At 47.2% G+C, this 21333-nt stretch overlaps 2 protein-coding genes across 2 annotated transcripts in view; both read right to left on the bottom strand.

Annotated features, from left to right (window-relative positions):
• The window catches only part of LOC140723836 (NACHT, LRR and PYD domains-containing protein 3-like), a 64263-nt gene extending 51118 nt beyond the window's left edge, over positions 1–13145 (bottom strand). The window contains exon 1 of the mRNA XM_073038398.1: positions 12932–13145. The gene's annotated coding sequence lies outside the window, so the exon portion shown is untranslated. The remainder of the gene's footprint in view (positions 1–12931) is intronic.
• LOC140723824 (uncharacterized) overlaps positions 1–21333 on the bottom strand; it is a 746760-nt gene that overhangs the window by 332415 nt on the left and 393012 nt on the right. The gene's annotated exons all lie outside the window — the stretch shown is intronic.

Genomic DNA, 21333 nt, shown 5'->3' with positions numbered 1-21333 from the left:
AATCGTGAGACAGGGAACCGTAACCTCACTGTGGATTTGTTCAGTGACTGCTGATAGACCATGGCTAACATTCTTGCCTCTGTGAATGAATAAATAGTTTGTCTAATAAGTCTGACCAGTCTCAGTCCCTTTCTCACTCATCCATGTCTCTTTCACTCTGGTCTCTTCTCTATTCCTCCCCCTCTTCCCTCTTAACTCACCACCATTCACCCTCACCCCTCCTTTCTGAACACCCTCTCGTACTCACCTTGCTCTCTGCACCACACACCTTCATTCCTGCTCCAAACTTTCTCCCTCACCCCTCTCTTATTGACGGCATTCTCACTCACCCATTTTTCCTCGCCGCCCATCCCAGTCACCATTCATCTTCACTGCATAGTCCACACCGCAGGCCCTTGTCACCCATTTTACTCATCCCTCTCTCCTCGCCTCCCCTATCACTCAGCCCTCATGCTCACTGCCCTGTCGGTCAATAATACCACCACATCCTCACGTACTAAACACTCCTCCCTCAACCTCTCTCACCAAACAATCTCAGCCCCTCTCCCTCACTCAAACGTCACTCCGTCTCCACTCCTATCCCTCACACTTTCCCTTGAGCTCACACATCCCTCCCCTCAATCTCCTCCTCTCTCTCCCTTTTTTCAGTCTCCAAACCTCTCTACCCCTCTCACTCAACCACTCACCAACCGTCCCACTCCATTTCTCTCCCTCTATCTCTCCCCCTCTCCAGCTCTCTCTCCCGTCTGTTTATCACCTTCTCCCTCACCTTTTCTCTCTAACCCTTCCCCCTCTGCGATTATCTCTCCCTGCTGTCTCCCCTTACACTCACCTTCATCTTCAGCTTCCTGTTGATCCTGTTCACCCCTCACTCTGTTCCTGCTCCTCACCCTCACCTCAACTGCATTTAAAAGATTCGAGGAATCTGTAACTGGGAACGATGTAGGTTCCAGTTCTAAGGTAATGTTCTTCATATTAAGGAAAGTCGCAATTGGGAGTGCCATGGACTGATTTATTTAAAAGAACTTTGAAGACTATTTTTAACCCAACTGCAGATGATAAGAGTCTGAGGTAAACACAAGATGCTGGGAGCTTGCAGCAAACAGGGTAACGTTGCAGGTTCGAGACCCTAGGTAATTTTCTTTAAATCATGATAAAGACTCTATCACTCTACCCTGCAGCTGAAATGGTTAAAAGCAATATTAAAGTGACTTTGTTTACACCCGAAGGACAGCGAATTGTCAAACCGATTAGATTTGATTTCAGCAGTAAGGCCTCTCCCTATTCTGCGGAATGCGTACGACAGGTTGTGAATTGTCAAACTGATTAGATCTGATTTCAGCAGAAAGGCCGCTCCCTGTTCTGAGAAATGCGCCCGGACAGGCTGCTGCTTACACACAGACCCTGAGCTCAGAGTCAAACAGAACAACAACCCGCATCTTCCAAATCAATGATCTGACCTCTTCCTCATTCCTTTCCCATTCCACCGAGGTGTCACGGCCTGAAACATCGATTAATGATACAGTTCCATAGATGCTGCCCGACCTTCTGAGTTCGTCCAGAACCTTGTGTGTTTCCATGGTTACGAAAGATCGGCAGGAGGAAGAGCACGGGGCATTGGGTAGGGTCAGAGTGAAACGACTTTAAACTTATCTACACCTTTGGCATATTCTTGGGGAATAAACTTGTGAATAATTCAACTTTTGATATTTATTTTGGATTATTATTTAATCAACCGCTGTCTGGATCGGAGATCAAGGAGACATAGAGTAAAAGAAAAGTACAGCACAGAAACAGGTCCTTCGGCCGAGGAACTTAAACTGCCTAATCTCATCAGCCTGACCGGGAACATCGCCCACCATACCCCTAACATCCAAATGATTAATGCATCAACCTGCACCGGGGTCATAGCCCACTAAGCCTAGACCATCGAAATAATTAGTCCCATCGACCTGCGCTGGGGCCATAGTCCACCATACCCCTACCATCCAAATAATTAATCCCATCGACCTGCGCTGGGGCATGACCCAGTATGCTCCTATCGTCCAAATAATTAATCCCATCGACCTTCGCTGTGGTCATATCCCACCATACACCCATGATCCAAATGATTAATTTCATCTACCTATACCAGGGAAATAACCCACCATACACCGACCATCCAACTGATTAACCCCCGCGACCCGCACTGCGGACATAGCCCACCATACCCTTAACGTCCAAACGATCTTTGAAACAGTGACACCGTTTTCTCATGCACTACTTTTGCTGGCCGCTCATTCCATGACCCTCTGAGCGAAGAAGTTTCCGCTCACGTTCCTTTTAAACTTTTGATCTTTCACCCTTCACCCATAACCTCTGGTTGCAGTCCCACTCACCTTCAGTAAAAAAAAACTTGCTTGCACTTACCCTGTCTATACCCCCCATAATTTTGTATACCTTGGTAAAATCTCTCAATCTTCCAACTTGTTCAATCTGTCCTTATAACTCTGGTCTTCCTGACCCAGCAACAGTATTCCGACAAACTTACTCATATCTTTGATGCAGGTAGATAAACAAATCTGCACACTGTACTTCAAATTCCGCCTCAGCAATGTCTTGTAAAACTTCAGTGTAACATTCCTTCTCCTCTACTCAGTATGTAGATTTATGAATGCCAATGTCGGAAAATGTTTCCTTTACGACTCTATCTAACAGTCACGCTAATTTCAAAGCATTATGTACCTGTAAACCCAAATGCGTTCGTTCTCCCAAACTCCTCAGTGCCCGATCAATCACTGCTTAAGTCCCATCCTGGCTGGTCCTGCCGAACTGCAACACCTGGCATTTATCTGCGTTAAATTGGGTATGACGTTTTTAGCCCATTTTTGCAGCTCGTCCAAATCATGATGAACTTCCTCACTGTCCAGTACACCCCCAATCTTGGCGCTATCTGCAAATTTGCTGATCCAGTTAACCACATTATCATCCAGATTGTTGACAAAGAACAACCGAGCCGGCACTGATCCCTGCAGCACTCCACTGTTCACAGGCCTCCAGTCAGAGAGGTGACCATCTACTACCACATCGCAGCTTCTCCCACCAAACCAGTGTCTTATACAGTTTATTGATCCCGAGCGACTGAACCTTCTTGACGAGCCTCCCACGTGGCAAATACCATGTTAAACTCAATGCAGACTATATCCACTGCCTTGTCTTCATCAACTTTCCCGGTAACGTCATAGAAGCATAGAAGTCCTACAGCCCAATACAGGCTGTTCAGCCCACTGCGCTGTGCCGAACATGTCATTACCTTAGAATTTACCTAGGGCTAAGCATAGCCCTCTATTTTTCTAGCTCTATATACCTATCTAGGATTCTCCTAAACTAACCTATCGTATCCGCCTCCACCATTGTCGCCGGCAACCCATTCCATGCACTCACCTCTCTTTACGTAAAACACTTACCCTTGACATATTCTCTGTACCTACTTCCAAGCACTTTAAAACTGGGACCTCTCATGTTAGCTACTTCAACCCTTGGAAAAAGCCTCAGACTATCCACACGACTTCTCATCCTCCGTCGGTACAAGTAGAAAATGCAGAGTTCACTCAACCTATTCTCATAATGAATGCGCTCCAAACTAGTCAACGTCCTTCTAAATCTCCTCTACACCCTTTCCATGGATTCCACATTCTTCCTGAAGTGAGGCGACCAGAACTGAGTACAGTACTCCAAGTAGGGTATGTCCAGAGTCCTATATAGCTGCAACATTACCTCTCGGCTCTTAAACTCAATCCCACAATTTATGAAGGCCCATGAACCGTACGCCTTCTTAACCACAGAGTCAACCTGTGCAGTGCTTTGAGTGTCCTATCGACTCGTGGCCAAAAGTCCCTCTGATCCTCCACACTGCCAAGAGTTTTATCATTAATAATATATTCTGCCATCCTATTTGACCTACCAAAATAAACCACCTCACTAATCTGGGTTGAACTCCTTTTGTCATTTTCAGTCCAGTTTTGCATTCTATCAATGTCCCGCTGTAACCTCTGACAGCCCTGCACGCTATCCACAACACCTCCAACCTTTGTGTCATCAGCAAATTTACTAACCCATCCCTCCACTTCCTCATCAAGGTAATTTATAAAAATCACGAAGAGTAGAGTTTCCAGAAAGATTCCTGAGGTACGACACTGGTCAACGACTTCCATGCAAAATATGACCAAACTACAACCACTCTTTGCCTTCTGTGGGCAATCTAATACTTGAACCACAAACAAATGTCCCCTTGGATCCCATGCCTCCTTACTTACTCAATAAGCCTTACATGGGGTAGTTTACCAAATGCCTTTCTAAACTCCATATACACTACTTCTACTGCTCTACCTTCATCAATTTGTTTGGTCACATCCTCCAAAAAATCAATCCGGTTCGTCAGGCACGACCTGCCTTTGACAAAGCCATGCTGACTATTCCTAAAAATAATATACATCTCCAAATGTTCATAAATCCTGCCCCTCAGGATCTTTTGCATCAAGTTACCAACCACTGACGTAAGCCTCAGTGGTCTATAATTTCCTGGGCTACCTTCACTCTCTTTCATGAAAAGGGGAACAACACCCGTAACCCTTCAGTATCCTGGAAATTCTCCCATCCCCATTGATGATGCAAAAGTCATCGCCAGAGACTCCCCAAACTCCTCCCTCGCCTCCCAGAGTAGCCTGGGGTACATTTCATTCGATCCCGGTGTCGTATCCAACTTGATGTTCTCCAAAAGCTCCAGCACGTCCTCTTTCTTAATATCTATACGCTCAAGCTTTTCAGCCCGCTGCAAGTCAGCCTTACAATCGTCAAGATCCTTCTCCGAAGTGAATACTGAAGTAAAGTATTCATTAAGTACCTCTGCTTTCTCCTCCAGTTCCATACACACTTTCTCACTGTCACACTTGATTGGTCCTATTATCTCTCTTCTTATCCTCTAGCTCTTCACATATTTGTAGAATGCCTTGGGGTTCTCCTCAATCCTCTCCGCCAAGGCCTTCTCAATGCCCCTTCTGGCTCTCCTAATTTCTTTCTCAAGCTCCTTCCTACTAATCTTATCTTTTAGATCTCTATCATTACCTAGTTTTTTTAATGTTTCGTAAGCTCTTCTTTTCTTCTTGACTGGATTTACAACAGACTTTGTACACCACGGTTCCTGTACCGTACCATCCTTTCCCTGTCTCATTGGAACTTACCCATGCAGAACTCCACGCAAAATCCCCTGAACATTTGCCACATTTCTGCCGTACATTTCCCCGAGAACATCTGTTCCCAATTTAAGCCTCCAAGTACCTGCCTGATGGCCTCATATTTTCCCTTACTCCAATTAAACGCTTTCCTAACTTGTCCGTTACTATCCCTCACCAATGCTATGGCAAAGGAGATAGAATTGTGATAACTATCTCCACAATGCCCTGCCACTGAGATATCGGACACTTAACCAGGTTCATTTCCAAATATCAGATCAAGTACAGCCTCTCCTCACGTAGACTTATCTATATATTGTGTCAAGAAACCTTCCTGAACACACTTAACGAACTCCATCCCATCTAAACCCCTTGCTCTAAGGAGATGCCAATTGATATTTGGGAAATTAAAATCTCCCATCACGACAACTCTGTTATTATTACACCTTTCCAGGATCGTTTTCCTTGTCTGCTTCTCGATATCCCTGTTACTATTGGGCAGCCTATACAAAACATCCAGTAAAGTTATTGACCCCTTCCTGTTCCTAATCTCCACCCACAGAGAGTCCCTTCTTTGTGGTGGCGTGTTGGGGAGGAAGCATTAAGAAGAGGGACGCCTCACGTCTCAATAAGCTGGTAAGGAAGGCGGGCTCTGTCGTGGGCAAAGTACTGGAGAGTTTAACATCGGTAGCTGAGCGAAGGGCGCTGAGTAGGCTACGGTCAATTATGGATAACTCTGAACATCCTCTACATAGCACCATCCAGAGACAGAGAAGCAGTTTCAGTGACAGGTTACTATCGATGCAATGCTCCTCAGACAGGATGAAGAGGTCAATACTCCCCAATGCCATTAGGCTTTACAATTCTACCTCCAGGACTTAAGAACTTTTTAAAAGCTATTAATGCTTTTTGAGACGGTGATTTAGATGCATATCATATTTTTTACTGAGTTAAGTATTGTATGTAATTAGCTTTGCTACAGCAAGTGTATGGGACATGGAAAAAAAAAGTTGAATTTCCCCATGGGGATGAATAAAGTATCTATCTATCTAGACAATCCCTCCATGGCGTCCACATTTTCTGCAGCCGTGACAATATCTCTGATCAAAAGTGCCATTCCCCCACCTCTTTTGACTCAATCCCTGTCCTTTCTGAAGGATCTGAAAAAGTAACCATTCCTGTCCCTGAGCCATCCAATTCTCTGTAATGGCCACCACATCATATCTTCAAGTACTGATCAACGCTCTAAGCTCATCCACTTTGCTCACAACACTCGTTGCGTTAAAATAGACACATCTCAAACCTTCGGTCTGAGTGCGTCCCTTCTCTATCACCTGCCTATCCTCCCCCATACACTGTCTCCTAGCTTTCTCTATTCATGAACAAGCCGCCTTTTCCTCAGTCTCTTTAGTTCGGTTCCCACCCTCAGCCATTCTATTTGAACTCTCCCCAATAGCCTTAGCAAACCTCCCCGCCAGGATATTTGTCCCCCGAGATACAAGTGCAACCCGTCCTTTTTGTACAGGTCACACCTGCCCCAAAAGAGGTCCTGATGATCCAGAAATCTGAATCCCTGCCCCCTGCACCAATCCCTCAGCCAGGCATTTATCCTCCACCTCTCTCTATTCCTGTACTAACTGTTACATTACTGCCTTTGAGGTCCTGCTTCTCAACTTTCTTCCTAATTCCCTGTAATACGTTTTCATTACTTCCTCCCTTGTCCTACCTATATCGTACCGCAACCTCTGGCTGTTCTCCTTCCCACTGCAGGATATCGTGCTTGCAATCAGAAACATCCCAGACCCTGGCTCCTGGCAGGCAAACGACCATCCGTGTTTCTTTCCTGCATCCACAGAATAGCCTGTCTGACTCCTTATCTATAAAGTCCTCTGTCATTGCTGCCATCCTCTTCCTTGCCTTACTCTTTTGCACCACAGGGCCAGACTCTGTGCCGGAGGCACTGCCACTGTTGCTTCCCCCAGGTAGACCGTTGCCTCAATAGTACTCAAACAGGTGTTCTTATTGTTAATAGGGTCAGCCATTGGGGTACTGTCTAGTCTCTGACTCTTGCCTTTCCTTCTCCTGACTCTTACCCAATTGTCTATTTCCCTAGGCCCCGCTGTAACTATCTGCCTATCGCTCCTCACTCTCCCTGACCAGATGAAGGTCATCGATATGCATCTCCATTTCTCTAACGTGGTCCCTAAGGAGCTGCAGCTCGACACACCGGGTGCAGATGTGGCTGGCCGGGAGGCTGGGAGTGTCCAGGACTTCTCACCTCTGACAGCCAGCACAGACCAGCGGCCTCACACATATACTTCCTGTCTCTAATTCTACACAGGCAACCTACCTCGCATCGACCCATTATCACCCGAGACCCGTTGAGCCAAAGCCTTCTTACTCTGTCTCCTTCTACTCCGTCGCCCGCTCTGTAAACCTTCTTGCTTTTAAACTCTCCTCGCTGTTCTAACTGGCTGACGTCCATCTATAAGGTTGTTGAGACATGACCAACCACGCACGACGCCATGCTGCCTATCCTTAATGTCTATCAAAATATTCATATATCCAGTCCTTAGAATAGCTTCCACTAATTTTCCTACTACTGATATCAGGCTCACCTGCCTATCAATTCCTGGCACATTTCTATACTTGCCTCCACACAGTCCAAGGAAGGACCTTGGCAGGTTCTGGGGATTTATCCTCCCTAATGCGTTTGAAGACAGAAAACACCTCTTCTTCTCTAATCTATATAGGGTCCAGGACTTCACTACTTATATATATTCTGTATGAGTCTCCTGAGTAAATCCAGATGCAGGAAAACCATTTCAGAACCCCTTCATCTCTTTTGGCTCCACATAGGTATTACTGTGTGATCTCCCAGAGGACCAATGTTATCCCTTGCAATCCTTTTGCACTTGTCTGTAAAATCTGTAAACATTGGCCTTCATCTCATGCATTCCTTTAGCAGTCCTGATTTCTGAAGTGTTCTCTCACATTTCCTATGCTCAATAAGTACCTCATTTGTCCCCACCTGCCCATAACTACTATGGAACTCCTTTTGTCTATTAACCAGAGCCTCAACATCTCTCACAAACAAGGTTCCCTCAACCAGTTATCCTTGCCTTTTGTTCTGACAGGCACATACGTAATTTATGCTCTAAAAACTTAACTTGCGAATGCCTACCGTTTACTCATACAACTTTGCTGGTAAGCAGCCTATCCCATTCCACACCTGCCAGGCCATTTCTGATAACATCAGAATTGTCCTTTCTCCAAATTTGAATCTCAATCCATGGAGTAAAGATACCCTGTTCCATATTTCCGTTGAATCTGGTGGCACTGTGATCAGTAGATGCAAAGAGTGCCCCGACACAAACTTCTGTCAGCTACCCTGTCTCATTCCCTGATAGGAGATCTAGTATCGCATGCTCTGTCACTGCATTCTCAATGTACTGATTAAGCGGTCTTTACTGAACACATTTGACAAACTCTATCCCATCTAGCACTTTGTGCAGAATGGGTGTCTCAGTCAATATGTGTAAATTTAAAATTATCTACCATCACAGAATTATGTTTCTTGCAACAGTCTGCAATCTCTCTGTAGATTTGTTCCTCAATATCCCACGGCCTGTTGCGTGATCTGTAATAGAGCCCCATTAACGTGATTATATTTTTTCTTATTCCTTATACTACCCATAAAGTCTCACTAGACAAGTTCTCCAGCCTGTCCTGACTGAGAACTGCCGGGACATTTTCCTTGACTAGTAACTGCACACCTCCATCCTTTAATCCATCCCAATATGTAACGTCTAAATCAGTGGAACCCCAGTATATTGAGCTGCCAGTCCTGCGCCTCCTGCAACCTGTTGTCCATACCTCTCCTGTTGTCCATACCTCTCCTGTTGTCCATACCTCTCCTGTCTCCATACCCCTCCTGTTGTCCATACCTCTCCTGTTGTCCATAACTCTCCTGTTGTCCATACCTCTCCTGTCTCCATACCTCTCCTGTTGTCCATACCTCCTGTCTCCATACCTCTCCTGTTGTCCATACCTCCTGTCTCCATACCTCTCCTGTTGTCCATACCTCTCCTGTCTCCATAAATCGCACCCATCACTTTCACCCCTCCTGTCTCAGCACTCTGATGCTCATCACACACTTTCCCACCTTCTACATCAAACGTCAGCCCTCTCTCACTCATGTTATTCTCACTCACCCATCCTTCCTCACCATCGAACAGTCACCCCGATTCCTCGCTGCATATTCCCCACACCCCTCTCTCCTTGCCGCCCACCTCACTCATTCTTCTCTCCTATGCCTCCCAGTCATTCACCCTGGTTGTTCACTGCATATTCCCCACACCCCTCTCTCCTTGCCGCCCACCTCACTCATTCTTCTCTCCTATGCCTCCCAGTCCTTCACCCTGGTTGTTCACTGCATATTCCCCACACCCCTCTCTCCTTGCCGCCCATCTCACTCATTCTTCTCTCCTATGCCTCCCAGTTATTCACCCTGGTTGTTCACTGCATATTCCCCACACCCCTCTCTCCTTGCCGCCCATCTCACTCATTCTTCTCTCCTATGCCTCCCAGTCATTCACCCTGGTTGTTCACTGCATATTCCCCACACCCCTCTCTCCTTGCCGCCCATCTCACTCATTCTTCTCTCCTATGCCTCCCAGTCATTCACCCTGGTTGTTCACTGCATATTCCCCACACCCCTCTCTCCTTGCCGCCCATCTCACTCATTCTTCTCTCCTATGCCTCCCAGTCATTCACCCTGGTTGTTCACTGCATATTCCCCACACCCCTCTCTCCTTGCCGCCCACCTCACTCATTCTTCTCTCCTATGCTTCCCAGTCATTCACCCTGGTTGCTCACTGCACCCCACTCTCACCCATCCCACTTGCCCCATCATGCACACCCCTCCTTCCTCACCCCTCTCTCTCTCACCCTACCCTCCTCGCAGCCCTCCCCACTCTCGTCTCTCGCACTGTGCCGAAACTGCTCGCACTCCCCCTCTACTTCTATCAACCACAACCTCACCATCTCCCTCCACTCTCTCCCATCTGCCCCCTTCTTCCCACCTTTCTCTCTCCTATCCTATCCACCACTTTACCCGTGACCCAGCCTTTTACCATCTCTTCCCACCTCTGTCTCCTCCAATCATTCACCCTCACCTTCAGTTTCCCCCTCTACAACATCTGCACCCCCGCCCTGCCCCTTCCCATCCCCTTCATCACCTGCTCACTCCGATCCATCCCGTCATCGTCACCCTTACGCCAACACCATTTTAAAGGTTAGAGCCAACTGTAACTGGGAATGTTGCAGGTTCCATGCCCGAGGTAATGTTCTTTATATTAGGGAATGCCGCAGTTGGGAATGGCACGGACTGATTAATTTAAAGGAATCGGGGGTGAATATTTTTTCTTTATGTGTTAAATGTATTTGTCATGTTAAAATCTCTATCGCTGTACCCTGTAACAGGCATTGTTAGATGCAATATTAAAGTGACTTTGGGTGAATCATTTCCTTGTGATTGCAGCAGAAAGGCTGTTCTTTGTTCTGAGCAATGCACACGGACAGGTCCCGAGGAATGTGTACAGGCAGGTCCTGAGCATCAAGTCTCACAAAACAACAACCCGCATCTTCCGAATCAAACAATGATTAGAGCAATGACATGATATTTTCCCTGACTAGTAACCCTCCCCTCTATAACCCCCTCCCCTCTATAATCCCCTCCCCTCTGTAACCCCATCCCCTCTATAATCCCCTCCCCTCTATAACCCCCTCCCCTCTATAATCCCCTCCCCTCTGCAACCCCATCCCCTCTATAATCCCCTCCCCTCTATAACCCCCTCCCCTCTATAATCCCCTCCCCTCTATAATCCCCTCCCCTCTGTAACCCCATCCCCTCTATAATCCCCTCCCCTCTATAACCCCCTCCCCTCTATAATCCCCTCCCCTCTGTAACCCCATCCCCTCTATAATCCCCTCCCCTCTATAACCCCCTCCCCTCTATAATCCCCTCCAATCTATAATCCCCTCCCCTCTATAATCCCCTCCCCTCTATAACCCCCTCCCCTCTGTAACCCCCTCCCCTCTATAATCCCCTCCCCTCCATAACCCCCTCCCCTCTATAATCCCCTCCCCTCTATAATCCCCTCCCCTCTGTAACCCCCTCCCCTCTATAATCCCCTCCCCTCTATAACCCCCTCCCCTCTATAACCCCCTCCCCTCTATAATCCCCTCCCCTCTGTAACCCCCTCCCCTCTATAATCCCCTCCCATCTATAATCCCCTCCCCTCTATAATCCCCTCCCCTCTATAATCACCTCCCCTCTATAATCCCATCCCCTCTGTAACCCCCTCCCCTCTATAATCCCCTCCCCTCTATAATCCCCTCCCCTCTGTAACCACCTCCCCTCTATAATCCCCTCCCCTCTATAATCCCCTCCCCTCTCTAACCCCCTCCCCTCTATAATCCCCTCCCCTCTATAATCCCTCCCCTCTATAATCCCCTCCCCTCTATAACCCCCTCCCCTCTATAATCCCCTCCCCTCTGTAACCCCCTCCCCTCTATAATCCCCTGCCCTCTATAACCCCCTCCCCTCTATAATCCCCTCCCCTCTGTAACCCCCTCCCCTCTATAATCCCCTCCCATCTATAATCCCCTCCCCTCTATAACCCCCTCCCCTCTATAACCCCATCCCCTCTATAATCCCCTCCCATCTATAATCCCCTCCCCTCTATAATCCCCCCTCTATAATCCCCTCCCCTCTATAACCCCCTCCCCTCTATAATCCCCTCCCCTCTGTAACCCCCTCCCCTCTATAATCCCCTCCCCTCTATAATCCCCTCCCCTCTCTAACCCCCTCCCCTCTATAATCCCCTCCCCTCTATAATCCCCTCCCCTCTGTAACCCCCTCCCCTCTATAATCCCCTCCCCCTCTATAATCCCCTCCCCTCTATAATCCCCTCCCCCTCTATAACCCCCTCCCCTCTATAATCCCCTCCCCTCTATAATCCCCTCCCCTCTGTAATCCCCTCCCCTCTATAATCCCCTCCCCTCTATAACCCCCTCCCCTCTATAATCCCCTCCCCTCTGTAATCCCCTCCCCTCTATAATCCCCTCCCCTCTGTCGGGCCTGAAACGATGGAACCCCGGAATATTGAGCTGCCGGTCGAGCCCCTTCTGCAACTAAACATCAGTAATAGCTGCAATATCTTAATTCCATGTGTTAATCCATAAACTGAATTCATCTGCCTTTGCTACGTCATGCGTTGAGAAAAATTTGCAGCTCAGGACATTAGTCGCACCAATCTCATCTGTTTCATTCCTGACTTTGCCTGAGGCCATAACAACATGTCTCCAGAATCCCCCCGTTATCTGATCTGGCACTCTGGTTCCCATCCCCCGAAGCTCTCGTTGCACCCATTGCAGCACGAGCAAATGCATTCCTTCTAGGGCTCTATTCCCACCTCCCTGTTCAGGGGCAAACCGACTCTTCTGTGCAATTCCCAACTTCCCTGCCGCGAGCCGATGCCTTGACGTACTCAGTCGGAAAACCTGAGTGAGCTACGTCTTCACACACTTTGGATTCCGATTGGCCGCTGTTCAAAAAGCGGTACAAATCCCCAGTGTGATCAATTACTGATCAGATTAATGTTCAGTGTCAGACACACAGTGACTGTAAGCACAATCTCCCACAGTCTGGTACTTACCGCAGTTTCTGTATTTTACACTCCGTGTTCCTCAGAGCCACAGACGCCAGTTTCACTCCTGAATCTCTCAGTCTATTACCACCCAGGTACAGTTCCGTCAGTGATCAGTTTGTACTGAGAATGGAGACGAGATCCTCGGCACAGGAATCTGTGAGACTAACTCAGCCTGGAGATGAGAGAGGGTGAGGGTGGAAGACGCAAAGAGACAGGAGACGGTACAAATCCCCAGTGTTTATCAGTAACACAATTACTGATCACATTAATGTTCAGTGTCAGACACCCAGTGACTGTAAACACTATCTCCCACAGTCTGGTACTTACCACAGTTTCTGTATTTTACACTCCGGGTTCCTTAGTAACCCAGACTCGGGTTCCATCTGAAGCATCCACGTCCTTCCAGCCAAGTCTAAACAAACAGAATAAAAAGAGAAACAAAGCGATTCAAACCCTGGGTCCGGAGGAGTTTCTCTGCCATGGGTAAGTTAGGATCTGCACTGTAGTGTAGCAGTGAGCATTCCGCTATCAAAGCACCAAGGTTCCATTCCCGAGACTGTCTGTTTGTCCATTCTGCCCGTGACTGTGTGTGTTTTCTCCGGGTGCTCCAGTTTCCTCCCACTTCCCGTAGGTGTACGGTTCCGTAGGTTAATTGGTCATATTGGTGTAATTGGATGGCAAGAAATTGCTGGGTCCGTAGATCCTGTTCCTCTTCCTTATCTTTACAATAAAATAAAGTAAAAATCACGAAGCATCAAAACTTCCGGAAGAGTCAGTCTGTCAATGCCCCTCACACCCCAGCTCCAGTGTGCTCGGTAAACTGATGCCCCGACGGAGGGAATTATTTCTGACATGAGAGGGTCAGCGGGGACTAGGGGAATGGACGCAAGAAAGTCCCTCAGACGGTGAGATATGGGTGGGAAATAACCCACAGGAGTTACGGGGATAATTCACAGGGGAGAGGAATGGACAACAGGGATTCCACAGGAGGGGGTGATGAGGAAGAGAGATCCCCACAGGAGGGAAAGGATTGAGAAAATGGAACGGGTTGGGGTTGTGAATCGCAGAGGGAGGGGTGGTTTGAAATGAGGCCGACAATGGAGAGAGACAAGAAATCCGGATGGCTGGCGTGGCGGGAATGACAAGAGTCTTGCAGGAGAGAGTGATGATAGTAACTCACGGTGGCAGGAAGGGGAACGGGGTGAACAGAATGCCACAGATGTACCCCTCTCCCTCTCCTGGCCCTCAACAGAAAGAGGCTGTGAAGCTCTGACACAGCGACTGTTGCAGTTAGGAACAAGGTCCATGTCATAGGCACCGAAAAACACGGCCATTCCTGTGATTGACGGCCATTAAACCAATGGCCATTGTTCACTGATCTGATGATTACTCCAACATAACACAAGCTCCTTCAACATGACTCTAGGTCTCGGAACGCCGATTGTTTACTCTTTTCCGTAGATGCCGTCTGGCCTGCGTGGGGTCCTCCAGCATTTTATGTAAATTACTGATATTCAGCATCTGCAGATTTTAAAGAGCAAACACGAGGAAATCTACAGATGCTGGAAATTCAAACAACACACACAAAATGCGGGTGGAACACAACAGACACAGTCCTGACGAAGGGTCTCGGCCCGAAACGTCGACAGTGCTTCCCCCTATAGATGCTGACTGGCCTGCAGTGTTCCACCAGCATTTTGTGTGCGTTATCTGCAGATTTTCTCTTGTTTGCGATTCCACCTTGTATTCCTTGGTAGCCTCCAACATGAATGCATGAAATCAATTCCTCCTCCGGGTAAACAAATTTCGCTCTATTCCCGTCACTGATTTTTTGCCTCTTCTCACCTACCTGTATCCTCCCTCAGGGCCCCGCCTCCTTACACTTTGGTCCAGCTGGAGGAAAACCCCACCTGCTGGTGACATTCTGAATTACACACAAGCAGACATTGAGTCCGATTGTCTCTAATTGGTGAGTCAGAGATAGCACGATTACTTTGCAAACATGACAGTATTTTCATCCTTGTATCGGAGCAGCAGTCGGCGTAGGGAGCAAACATTCCCCATTACCATCAACATTCACACCATATCTTCATGCCTGTCCACTGATATCTGTTGCATCCAATGATAGAGTCGCAGACCATCCATACAGGTCCCTTCTGCCCAGGGGGACTATGCTGACCACTGTGACCACCATGATGCTCCCAATTTCCCGTGATAGTCCCAAATCGCTCCGGGCCCCGAGCCTCTATGCACCAATCTAAACTGCTTCTTGAATAATACCGCATAAAAGAATGTCCCTCTGCTATTCCTCTGGCAGCTCACTACACATATTGTACAAGCTCTGCTTGAAAAAGTGGTGGATCATATCCCTATTAAATATTCTCCTCTCACCATAAATCTTATTCTCTAGTTTTGGGCTCTACCTCCAAAAAGGAAGCCAACCTAGAGGCCTGGCGCCTAATCAAGTTCACTGCCTAGTGCCAGACACACTACGGCATCTCATCCGGCTGGCCCATCCACATAGTATGTCAGGAATTCCCAGTTTTCTGAAGCATTTTTTAATAAAGAGGTGGGAATCAACACTAGGGAAATTGAAATCATCAATTATAACAATCAAGTTATATTTTCACCTTTCCAGAAGCTACAAGCTTATGATCTCCTCATTGTCCCAATGCCATTAGCGGGAGGGGAGGCTACCGAATACTTCCAGCTTCCAGGGCGATTACACCTATCTTGCCATTACACTAATCCTGTTGAAGGGATTCGGTCTGAAACGTCAACTGTTGTTTTTTTTTCAATGGTTGCTGCATGACCTGCTGAGTTCCTCCAGCATTTTGTGTGTTACACGTTTCCTGTTTCTGACATTCACCTACACTGAATCCGTGTCTGCTACTCCTTGTCCCGGTGAACACTGGGGTGGGGAGGTGCGATAGAACACTCCCAGTGTGATTATTTCCTTACTGTTTCTGACTTTCACTCATAAAAGACGGTGTAAACATGTATCATCTATCTACTAAACATTGTACTAAGTTACTGCTATTCTTCATACTTATTGTGTTGACGTAAGCACCTTTCAAAGCATCCAACTGACTACATGACGCCCTGTCCACAGCTTATCCTGACATAGTCTCTCTGAATGTCAAGTCTACACTTATATCAACTGCTCCATCATTTGACCTAACACGCAGCTTCCATCCCTCATATCAGCCGAGTTTAAACAGACACCAGCAACTCCAGCAGACCTGCCTGCAAGGTATATCCCGTTCGCTTTGTACACGTTGAAATGGGAACAGAGCTTCCTTCCAATTCCCACTTCTCCTTAATCACAGGGTCAAAGAATCTGACAATTCAATTCATAGAAAATACCTAACGATACCTGACGTATATAAATGTAAATTACTGGTTGGTATTTGCACAGGACTAAAAGAAATGTTACGTTGGGACATGTCGCTTCAAGAGGGCTTGTTCTCAGCAGAGGCTGCCCAACAATACACTCGAGTGTCAGTATATCATTGCAGCTTGCAATGACCAGAAAGTCAATGAAATACTGCTGCTGTACATGGTAATTTCACAATTGCACGGGTGAGACTTTACCAAACCCGAGGGGGGCCTATATTCTCGTGGGCATATTTACTGGACCTGTTGGGAGACATTTGTGGCTGAAAGAAGCCCGTAGTTGGGAGATAAATATCAAAGGATATACATTTTTTTCGAAAGGACAGGCAGGAGGTCATAGGCTGTGGTGTGTCTCTATTGGTAAGAGCGAATTTATTGAATGGCTACGAGATGGCTCTTTAGAGCAGCTTGTGCTTGAGCCTACTCGGGGAAAGGCTGTCTTAGACTGGGTCTTGAGTAATAACCCAGATCTTATTAGGAAGCTTAACGTAAATGAACCCTTAGGAGGCTGTGGGCATAATATGATCGAATTCATACTGCAGTTGGAGAAGGTGAAGCATAACTCACATGTATCAGCATTGCGATGGAACAAAGAGAATTACTGAGGCATGAGAGGGGAGCTTGCCCAACTGGATTGGAGGAGGATACTGACAGGATGACGGCAGAGCAGAGATGGCTGAGGATCCTGGGAGAAGCTCACAAGGCACAGGATTATTATGTCCCACAAAGAACCAATTTCTCAAATGGCAGGGGTAGGCAACCATGGCTGACAAAGGAAGTTAAGAACTGCATAAAAGCCAAGGAAAGGGCATATAAGGCAGCAAGCTGTGTAGGAAGATGAATAATTGGAAAGCTTTTAAAATTCAACAAAAGGCAACTAAAAACAGCTATAAAAATAGAAAAGATGAAATATGAGAGCAGACTAGCCAATAATATAAAGCAGCATAACCGAAGTATGATTGGAGGGTTGTGGATGTTGTTCCCTCATTCAAAAAAGGGAGTAGGGATAGCCCAGCAAATTATGGACAGGTGAGACTTAATTCTGTTGTTGGTAAGTTAATAGAGAAGATCTTGAGAGGCAGTATTTATGAACATTTGGAGAGGCATAATATGATTAGGAATAGTCAGCATGGCTTTGTCAAAGGCAAGTCGTGCCTTACGAGCCTGACTGAATTTTTTGAGAATATGACTAAACACATTGATGAAGGTAAAGCGGTAGATGTAGTGTATATGGATTTCAGTGAGGCAGCTGATAAGGAACCCCATGCAAGGCTAATTGAGAAAGTAAGGAGGTAATGGATCCAAGGGGACATTGCTTTGTGGATCCAGAACTGGCTTGCCAACAAAAGGAAAAGAATGGTTACAGACATGGAGCCTGGAGTTGGACCTGGATTTGGGCAGGGGACGACAAAACCAAACAACGATAGTACATTCGTATCTTGGGTCGGAGGAGCGGCAAAACGGCCCGCGATACTCAGCTGGACACAAGAGGACAAAAACAACGACAGACAATTCGGATCTTGACTCGGAATAGCGGCAAACGGACTGCAATCCTCAGCTGTATACGAGACGACAAAAGTAAACAATGACAGCCCATTCGTATCGTGGCTCGGAGTGGCGGTAAACTTCCGACAACTCAGCTGGCCAGGGGAGCAACAGAATTCACAAAGCAACCCCGGGCACCGAAGCAACTGAGAGTCCACTATTCTCAGCGGCCCGGAACGGGCATTGCCGCACTGGCTCGGAAGACGGTCCAAATTCTTGGCGGCCCGGAACGAGCATTGCCACACAACCCCGGGGACGCATCCGCAGCGAGTAGATGTAACCCGGAGTTTCTGTGCTGCCGGTTCAAATGAGGGTCAGGTGCCCTAATCAAGGAGCCAGTGGAATTCAAGGGAAAGGAAATTAACTGAAATGTGTAGTTAATGGACCGGATCGTGACAACTTCCTGCTCTGGGCGAAAAGACAGTTGATTTACCGAATTGAAAATAATCCAGAATAATTTGGAACAATTTAGCAAGGTACTTGGCAGGGTCTCACGTGGGAGGTTAGTTAAGAGATTTCAGAGGTCTGGCATTCGAGATGATGTGTTAAACTGGCTTTGACATCGGCTTCTCGGGAGAAGTCAGTAAGGGGTAGAAGATGGACTGATCCTCGCCAGTGAGTAGTCGGGTGCCGCAGGGATCGGCGCTGGGTCCATTGTTACGTAACATCTATGTCAGCGAACTGAATGATATAACTACTGCAATGTTTGTTTTTGGTTTTGCGAGAGGTAACTTACACGTGCCTTGGACTGTACTCATTAAATCGGTTTAGAATAACTGGTCAGATACCACCGAGAAATTGGCCTCTCTGCCCTTCCAGACTTTTGCCCAACACAGTGAATTCAAGGCTTTTGTTCCGCAGTGCCGCCCGCGGCTTTCTGTAACTGGTCATCCTCACGCCCCCCCCCCCCCCAATGCTTACTACGTATCGAGGCCTTGAACAGAATTAAGGTCTTTGCTTCTACAAGGCATTGAGGAAATCAGATTGAAACACCCACAATAAGCACATTCGCAAAGAGAAAACAACACGCATTCATCTGAAATGACAAGATTTGGAAACGGAACTCCTGTTGCCGAAACAGCCTTTTGCCCGTGTGCTTTGAAATCGTAACCCCTGAGTAGAGTACTGTATTTTTTTTTAAATCTCGACGATCTCAATAGTTCAGACGAAAACTGCAGCGTCAATGATACCACCACCGCCAGAGGAGGGTTATATGTCAAAACACAGTTAACGCGCTAATCGGAAATAAATATCAGAAGCTGAATTAGTCTCACCTCAATTATCCAAGAATGTTCTGTCTCCGTCTGGATATTATTTTCAGGTCGCTTTCTTCCCCCTTCATACAGACAATCAGGCGAGGATCATTTAGTGCATATGGGGGAGGGGCCGGGTTGCTGTTCTGTGAGACTCACAGCGCGGGTTTCTGTGTCAAGCTGCTGCCTGTCCGCAGGGCGGATTCCGACACGCAGACATTCCTCAGAGCGGGAGCGGCTTCTCTGCTGAAACCAAATCCAAATGGTTCGACATTCCGCGCTCACAGTCAACTGTGAACAAAATTGTTCAATACTGTCTTTAAATACTTCTGTTACAGGGAATAAACTATAAAAAGTATGATATGGAGAAGCAAGTACTCCAGTGTCTGCAATCAGAATGTCTACTTGCTGCAATTGCTATCAGACCTTATTACCTTCCAGTATTTTAATTTTACCTCAAACTCCCATCATCTGTTGTTTTAATGTGCGTTTCTGTGCAATTTTATTAAATAAATCGATCTGTGATCTGTGGCAATCTGAACGGGGACGTTCCGAACAGTCGCACAGTTATTCTGAATAGTTTCTCTGAGTGTGTGTGTGTGTGTGTGTGTGTGTGTGTGTGTGTGTGTGTGTGTGTGTGTGTGTGTGTGTGTGTGTGTGTGTGTGTGTGTGTGTGTGTGTGTGTGTGTGTGTGTGTTTGTATAAAAGATGAAGAGAAAGAGATCAGAGACGGGACACAGAGATTTCGGATGTCGCTGTCGGAGCGAAAGGTTCTTCTGCACCGACTCAGTACAAACCAATCAGAGAATGTTTGTGATTAAAGGTAACAATGTCGTTTCTTTCAATCCATTTGGTCAAAAATTAATTCCTTCACTTGAACATTTCCCTTCTACCCTAATATTCCCTCCCTATCCCGACAGATGCCGAGCCGCGGGGTATACGCTCACTGGTTCCTGAGTAGCAGACACACCATTTACCTCTGATGTTGAAACGGGGTGGAGTTCAGTGAGTTCCCGGGTGACCGGTGTGATCACCATGCACCGGGATTTCAGTCTGATCCGCTGCTCCCGAGGCAATTCGGTTATATTGCGTCTGTCGCCCATTACAGGTACACAGGTCCGAGTGAGACGGGGTAAATGTGGATTTCAGCAGTCTGCCTCCGCAAACCCTCGCCAGTCTGGGACGTGTCGGATATCGGGATGAGAGGGGACTGGGACAAATGGAAGAGGCACAGACGGGAATATTAAAGACTGGGTTGACTGTCAGTCGCGACCGCAGCTCGGTTCTGTCCGGATTTCCGTGTAGATCTCACATTTCCCTTGTTCTTCCATCACAACCAATGGGGCGGAGGTTCGCTGTTTAATCTGAAAGGTTTTATTCTTCACCCTGCGTGAGGACGGGCTTCCCGACGCTGGACGAGTTTGAGCTCAAACATTCCTGACCTGTCCCGGTACCGGGAGTCGCAGCTCTGCTGAAATCAAACCAAGCACTTTGGACAAATTTCCCCCAGAGGAAATCTGAACAACTTCTGTCGTATATTTCTGAGAGATTCTCGATTACAGAAAATCTATTAATATTGCTTTATTAACACTAACATTAAGGTATTATTGCGTCTTCATCCGGACAAATGTTGTCACAAGAAAACCGTCGCCGGCCGTCAACAACGGGCTTCATTTCACAAGCAGCGCTTGTTGACCCACATCACGCCAAAACTCATCAGAAATGCTCCTTCCCTGATTTATTTATTTACCTCCCCCTCCCCTTTTTGTTCTCTCTCTGCCCATCACTCTGCCTGTTCTCCATCTCCATCTGGTGCTCCCCTCCCCCTTTCTTTCTCCCTAGGCCTCCCGTCCGATGATCCTTTCCCTTTTCCAGTTCTGTATCTCTTTTCCCAATCACCTTTCCGGCTCTCAGCTTCACCCCACCCCCTCCGGTCTTCTCCTATCATTTTGCATTTCCCCTCCCCCACCTACTTTCAAATATCTTACTATCTTTTCTTTCAGTTAGTCCTGACGAAGGGTCTCGGCCCGAATCGTCGACAGTGCTTCTCCCTATAGACGCTGCCTGGCCTGCTGTGTTCCACTTTGTGTGTGTTGCTTGAATTCCAGCATCTGCAGAATTCCTCGTGTGTGGATTGAGATGCATTGTTTAAAACGGAGCTGATGAGGAATGGCTTTAGCCGGAGAGTGGTGAATCAGTGGAACTATTTCCCAC

Source organism: Hemitrygon akajei, unplaced genomic scaffold (assembly GCF_048418815.1).
Source record: "Hemitrygon akajei unplaced genomic scaffold, sHemAka1.3 Scf000139, whole genome shotgun sequence".
Taxonomy (NCBI): domain Eukaryota; kingdom Metazoa; phylum Chordata; class Chondrichthyes; order Myliobatiformes; family Dasyatidae; genus Hemitrygon; species Hemitrygon akajei.
The sequence above is the reverse complement of the archived record's forward strand: the minus strand, read 5'-3'. Positions and strand labels throughout refer to the sequence as shown.